This window comes from Chrysochloris asiatica, unplaced genomic scaffold (assembly GCF_000296735.1).
Source record: "Chrysochloris asiatica unplaced genomic scaffold, ChrAsi1.0 scaffold00041, whole genome shotgun sequence".
Lineage (NCBI taxonomy): Eukaryota > Metazoa > Chordata > Mammalia > Afrosoricida > Chrysochloridae > Chrysochloris > Chrysochloris asiatica.
In genome coordinates this window covers 4,933,266-4,940,712 of record NW_006408559.1, presented here as the reverse complement: position 1 = coordinate 4,940,712, position 7,447 = coordinate 4,933,266, and the positions used below count along the sequence as shown (strand labels likewise).

The following is a 7,447-nucleotide window of genomic DNA, read 5'->3' as shown; positions in this document are numbered from 1 at the left end:
TTGTGATGTTGGTGAAGGCCATGGCCTCCCACACGGAGCCCTCTGAGAGCCTCCCATCTCCCAGCATGCAGTAGGTGTGGTGCCTGCTTTGTCGATACATTTACCAGTGTAGGCCATTCCATAAGCAGTGCCAAGATCCCGGCCTAGTGAACCAGTGGCCATGTCAGTGGAAGCTTATTTCAGGACGGGGTGTCCATCCAAGGCAGCGCTGATCTCCCATAGGTTCTGCAGCTCTGCCTTGGGCAGGAAGCCAGCTTCAGCTCAGACTGCATACGGGGTGGGAGTTGCGTGGCCCTCTGAGAGCACAAAGCAGTCACCGTGAGGGTTGCGGTGGTCCTGGGCTTTGTAGTGCATTGTGTGGAAAAGAGGAGAGCCACGATCTCTGTGGCATTGTAGCACCACCACGGTGGCCTGGATGGAGCTCATATGCAGTTGGTCGGCCATGTACTTCAGGGCCTGCAGCTTCTGCTGGTGGCATTTGTGATGATCCTCCCTGGTGCAGCCAGGCCTGGCGGGTGGAGGATGGAGAACTCGGAGATGTAAAGGTGGCTATGGCACCACCGGTAACTGGCAGAGGCAGAGCCCCTGGCATTTTCAATTCTCTTCTAACACCATCACTCAAATGCATTGATTCTTCTATGGTCTTCTTTATCCACTGTCCAATGTTCACATGTATATAAGGTTATTGAAAATACCATGGCTTGGGTTAGGGACAAGTGGTGGCTGGAAGCACTTGGGACTCATAAAAGGTAGGATGGGATTAAATGCCATGTTTCTAGTACTTCAAAAGGAAAAAAAAATATTGTTGAACCAAGATGGCCAAGAAGGCTTCTAATTGGGGGAGAAGGATCAAAAGGATATGTCACAAATAACAACATCAACACAACATTAGCTAATGTTTGTTGGGTGTGTTTGTTGAGGGGCCAGGCACTAAGCTAAAAAGACTTTACATCGATTTTTTTTTTCATTTCTCCCCAGTCTCCAGATGAGAAAACTGAGGCTGAGACATGAAGTAGCACTCTTAGGACCACAGCATGTGATGGCAGAGCTGGGATTCACCACCAGGCTGACGTCACAGCCCATGCTCTGAAACACTCCTCATTAAAGCAAGTGACTTCACTCTTTGTGCCCCTTTTCCATGGGAGGAACAGCTTGGATCGTGGATGGGAGAAATAAGGCGATGTTCATAGCAGCAGCACATGATGAAGAAGGAAAGGACCAGCAGGTATTCAGATGGCCAGATCACTAGGACTGATGTTCATGGCAGTCTGGGAGCTGTGAAGACCTGGACAATGAGTCCAGGGAGAACCACACTGCTGCAGAGCTCCAGGCAAAAACCTCGCACAAATCCTCACACTTTTTTTCTTTCTTTTAAGTATATTTTTATTTCATTTTAAGCTTTTATTGTGAATTGAGTGAGTGAAGATTTATAGGACAGATCATCAATTTTATGTTCAGCAAATCATTGTAATGATTACAATTGATTACAATCCCCTCCATGTACCATCAGTATTTGCCTTTATACCTTTTATATAATTATATGTATACACACAATAGTATTTGCCTTTATACCTTTTATATAATTATATGTATACACACACACACACACCACATTGAAAAGATATATTTGTTTAAATGTCTACATTTTGCCCACAGGCACACTGTCTTTCTCAGTCCATGGGCCTGTAGTCCTCGGCTGCTCTGTGTCTCTACGCTATCGCCACCATCTCTGTTATTGCCACTTTTCTGTTTAGGATCCCTCACTCCTCTCCTGCTCTTTTCTGTTGATGGTACTAGGGTCCCTTGTACCTGACATGGCAGATTACCTGCTCCTGTCTTTTACATTTACACTTGTGACAATCACCATTAGTCCTGATAACTGAATCACAAAATCCTATCTCCATCACCAGACGCATCTGGACAAGAGGCAAACTATTCAGTGGGGATTCGATCTTACCCTTCTCATTCTGTCTCTAAGCATCCTCATGAAAGTTTGTAAGTCAGCCGTGCCTTTGTTGTTGTTGTTGTTAGGTGCCATCGAGTCGGTACCGACTCATAGCATGCCTTTATAGCTGCCCAATTTTGACAGCCAAAGTCTAAGTTTAAGTTGACAGCCGAAGCTTAATTTGTGCTTATCAACCCAGTATGCTGAGGAGGCAAGCTTGATCCTTGATATGAAGAAACCGTCCCTTTTAGTTGGAATTTTGGGCAACTACATCCATAAGCAAAGGTCCAGGTCATCAAGTTGTAACAATTTACTCTTGCTTTCTGTATCAAACTTCGTTTTCTTCCTCTGCTGGAGTTGTGGTCAACTAGTCATCCAAGCAAGGTCAAATGGGTACTCTCTGCAAGTTCATCGCTCAAGTTTTTAGCTTAGTGTGGTCCTGTTGGTCTACCCACACTCCACATCAGTAAAACCAAACCAGTTACCATCAAGTCTAATCCAACTCATAGGAGCCGTACATGTGTTAAAACGCATGATTTTCCACAGATTTCAATGATTTCTCAGAAGCAGATTACTCGGCCTTTCTTCTGAGGTGTCTCTGGGTGGACTCGAACCTATAACCTTTTGGTTAGCAGCCAAGCACATTAACTGTCTACACCACTCAGAGAATCCCTGGACATCAGTTGTTGTTGCTGCTGTTAAGTGCTGTAGAGTTGGTTTTGACTCATAGCGACTCCATATAGGAGCTCCTAGGAAAAGCTGGTGGGTTTGAACTGCTGACCTTGGTGGTTTTCACTCCAGTGCTGATTCTACAGCATTATGCCAGGAGCCCTGAACATCACTAAATGCTTTCATTGCTTTTATCAAGACTTGGTTATAAAATCACAAACATTAGAACTACAAAGAAGCTTCTAGAAGATTTCTGCTCTGAGTTTAGAGATGAGGATAGGCCTAGAGAAGAGAATGAATTACCCAAGTACACTTGCTCTTGCCCTAGGCCCACTCATGCCTAGACTTAGGGAAAACATGTGCAAGAGAAATCCTTGAGTACAGGAAGTAGTGAAGGCATCTGGTTGGGAACCCAGGAGTTCTGGCTGCTCCAGAACACCATCCTGAAGCCTGGTATTCAGCTCCATTTCTGAAGCAGTCTTTGGACTGTTGAAAACCCAGAGTGGATTTCCCATTTCAACCTCAGAGTCAGAGTTCAGGTCACGTAAGTGTCACCCTGTTGCAGGGCTCCCAATGTGCAGATTCAGGTCTGTGGAGTGGTAAACATACGTCTTCAACTGTGCAGGTTAGCAACAGATGACAGCAAAGGTTACCAAAGAATATAGATTTCCTATTTTGAGAGTTCCTCCTGATTTATACTTTCTGTAATAGCCAATAGTCCATATCTTGAGAAACATCTATCCTAGCAGCTCAAGATATGATCTCATCTCCATCCACCCCTATCCCCCTACTAACACACAAAGCCTGTCGTGGGGGCTCAGAGGGTCATCCAATGTCACAGGCCAGGTTAAGTGCAGGAAAGATGCAGAATAGCCCAGGTTTCCAGTGCTGGCCCCCTCCACATTACCTCACCCTGTAGGAGAAAGAGACAATAGATCAGAAACTTCAAAAGTCACAGGCATAAGGACAAGACAGAAACCCTCAGCCCTGAGGAACCCTAGTGCAGGCAGACAGACAGAAGCACAGGGAAGCAAGGAATGTCCCCATACAAGTCAGGAGCTAGAGATCTAACAAAGGCTCCATTTGCCCAAACAAAAGAAGACCCCAAACGCTGCCCCTCCCATCACAAAGCCTTCCTGTCGTTCGTTCTTTTAATAGAAGCAGCTTCCCCTGCCTTTTTCCCCTCCCTCCAAAACACCCCACAAATATGTTGTGTGAAATATCAGAACTAATTAGACCAAATGGCGTTCCTATCTCTCACTGGTTTTTCTGGGGGAGAGCAGCCTGTGTCGTGGAGGGAAATTTTATTAACTAATTAAGGGCCTTGCTTTGGGGAGAGTGCCACGTTTGTATGGCAAAGAGGGTTGGAAGGACTGAAGAGGGCTCTCGGATGGGCTGGTAGAGGGAAACCAGGAATACAGGCGTTGAATGACTGAGAAGACGGTGTGGGCAAGATGGAGGAATGGGCTAGTTCTCTGCTAATTCCACAGTTCCTCTGACAGTCAAGAGACAACACTGTCTGCAAAATAGGACAGTTGCTTTGATCACTTGGGCATAGAACCATAGGAAGAAAGAGGCAGTTGGCCATCTAAAGTTGGAACTTAGTGGTTGTTATGGCTACTATTCACAATGAAGTCCAGAGACCACATCTTCTTTTCTTTATAGTCTTCAGTTCCCGCATAAAATGCAGAGTCGGCAAGTACCTCCAAATGCTTCCAGGAATCTGGTGGAGGAAGTCGGAGAAGCACTTCTAGAAGGAAGGATTGCGCTGAGTGCCGTTCTACTCTGCACACACAGCGTTGCCATGAATTGGAATTCACTAGACATGGACTGAACCGTGTGTGCTGAAGGCCATTGAAGACATATATCTATATTTTCCTGTGAGGAACATCTGGAGAGAAGTAACAATAAAAACAACCCCTGAGGATATAGAATCTGCAGACTCAAGACGAATACTCAGCTGCCTTCACAAATTCAAAATAAGATCACATGAAACAGGGAAAGAACGAATTCCAGGAGCTCAAACTAGGACTAATGGCTGGAAGTTATCAGGAGGGAAACTGATCTAAATGAGGAAGAACTTTCTATTGATTAGTTCAAGATATGTAAAGGACTGTCTGGCTAGGGAGGGCATCCTGAAGTGAGAGCCAGACCCATGATCTCTATGGTCCCTGGAAGCATCCCAAGTCTCCCAGTCTATGGATTTCGAGCTGCAACAGTACAAAAAGATGACAGCTGCTTTCTTTCCATGGAGGAAGTAATGTACAAGGTATTGAAGAAGCATTGAGACTCTCTTCTTGCTAAGTCTTGAATGAGAATCTTTCTGGAAATATCTGGGTGTTGTGCGTCTCAGATACAGGGTGGGGTGCAGGTGTGCTCAAGTACTCACTTTGAGAATTCTTCCTTATTCTCACTTCCTTGGTGCCACCAACAATCTCAAGGCAAAGACATAACTGGGAAAGAACTAGGGAACTAAATGATACATTTTGTTCAATGGATACTAAGTCCCCCCATTGAACCCTTCTACCAGTTGTCTTTATCCATTACCTCTGCATGGTCCCCTGCAACCCAGCTACCAGGCAGGTGGCCCATGGCAGAAAGCAATTTCTGGTGATTCTTACACTGAATTCCAGCATGAGTCTGAACTCAAAGGGTTAGTGCAGGGGCAACATGGGGGACTGAGGATGCTGGGGGAGAGTGGGAGAGGCAGTCGGGAACAATGCTTAAACGTGGCCCTTCCCTTAGGTTGTCCACGTTCTGATCTGCTCTGCCCCTCAGCAGTTATATGGACAGTTAAATGACTGTCCGTCTCTGGTGCTAATTTGTTCATCCAACAGCGAAGATGTAGTTACTTCGGGGCCAGTGGCTGTTCAGGGGTTGGATTCCTGGCCTGAGCACCTCATGTGCAGCCACCAGCTTTCCATCAGTGGTGATTTGCAGGTTGCTGAACAGGTTTCATTACATGTACAGAGCAGGAAGAAAGGCCTGGTGATCGGCTTCTGAAAACAAGAAACCCCATGGATCACAAGGATGCTTCTTGTCTACAGCTAATCATGGGGATGGCCCCAGGACTGGCTGTGTTTCTTTCCGTTGTACATGGGATTAAAAAGAGTTGGACGGCCACAATCTTATCTTGTTATCTACTTATCCCATAGGGTTGCTATGAGATTATCTGGATTCATATATTTTTTAAAGGAAATTGGCTCATAGGAAGAATGATAGAAATGCCCTGGTTGGATGACACTTGGCACTCTGGCCTCCAATTGGCACCCTTTCTGGGGACAAAATGGAGTGGCCACAGTAGTCTAGTTTCCAAAACAGTCTCCCTCTCATGGGCTATGTGCCCATGTCTAAAGACCTGTGCAGGAAGGGGATAGTTCACCCAAGATAAGTGTTGAAGACTAAAACCCAACAGAGAGCGATAGAAGGCACATAGGAGCACAGTTTCCCCCTGGGTACCGGGGTGACTCTGGATCATTTACTCCACTTCCACCCCTGGGGGCAGCCAAGGAGGTCTCCAGAGCAGTAAGCCTCCTTGGTCCCATTCAGGATGCACCAAACGTTCTTATATAGTCACTTCCCTGGGCTTGGAGCCAGCAATCATTTTTCTCCCAAGAACTTCAATGTTCCTCCAGGACAGACTTTGCAACTTCTCTAATGGAGGAGAGAACAGAGACAGGCAGATTCAACTGGCTCAACATCATAGTGTGAGTCTGTGTTGGGCTCAGGGCCAGCGCCTCCAGCCTCCCACCCCCACTGCTCCACAGTGGCCCAGCCTGGCTCTCCTTGCCTGTCTGTCTGCTGCCCTCCTCCACCAGCATCCATTTTGTCAGTCTAATAACGTTGCCCCTGCTCTCTGGTTCTGCTTCCTTTAATACCCACATAGATTACAGCCACATTAAAGGAGCCCAAAAATACCAAAGCAGAACTAAAGCAATTATTATAATGCAGCCTTAACAGCAGCTGTAATGAGACAGAATTAAGAATGTGCCCGCATAATCATAATTCACTGTTCCCAACGACCTTCCAGAACTGCTTTCATTTGGAAAGAAACATCCAGTCCTGAACTGTCAGATGGAAGGGGAAATTCAATTGGGCTTCCCAGTGTGGCCCGGGTCCCTGGCTACCAGCAGCTTCGGCTCTTTTGGAAAAGACATCTGCCCCTGGCCGGTGCTCCATTGCAGGAAAGGATATCGCAGCTGGTTGTCCCTCTGATGGCATGGCACGCAGCCTGGCTTCTTCCTCTTCCCTTCATTATGGCTGTTCTGCATGGAGTTGGTTCAAGAACTCATCTTCTTCTGTGCTCTGCAGTCTCTCCAACCTATCTGGCTTGCTGAAGGCCCTGGGTAAGCCAAATGCTGCCGAGAACAACTCACATTTCACATCATTTCAGCTGAACCCTGCAATACGCAGAAGAGTGGTTGTCTGTTGCTACCCATAGGGTCATGGCTCTGGACTCATGGTGGCCCTGGGCACAACAGAACACAAGGCTGTCCCGTCCTGCACCATCAATGATGTGTTTGAGTCCTTTGTTGTACTTAGTGAGGTGCCTTTCAACCTGGGTGGGGGACTCACCTTGTAGCATTGTTCTCTTGTGATCCATCAGGTTTTCATTAGCTAGTTTGGGGAAATAGATTGCCAGGTCTTTCTTACTAGTCTGTTATAGTCTGGAAGCTGCCCTGAAACTTGTCCTCCATGGATGACCCTGCTGGTATTTGGAATGCCAGTGGCATAGCTTCAAGCATCACAGTGCAAGTCTCCACAACATGACAAACTGACAGATAGGTGGTGGAACCTAGAGAGGTAGACCCTACTATCTTCCTGTGCTGTGAT

General features: G+C 46.5%; 1 pseudogene; it reads right to left on the bottom strand.

Moving 5' to 3' along the window:
• Positions 1 to 5,169, bottom strand: part of LOC102819489 — a 7,497-nt pseudogene extending 2,328 nt beyond the window's left edge.
• Positions 5,170 to 7,447: the final 2,278 nt, after the last annotated feature.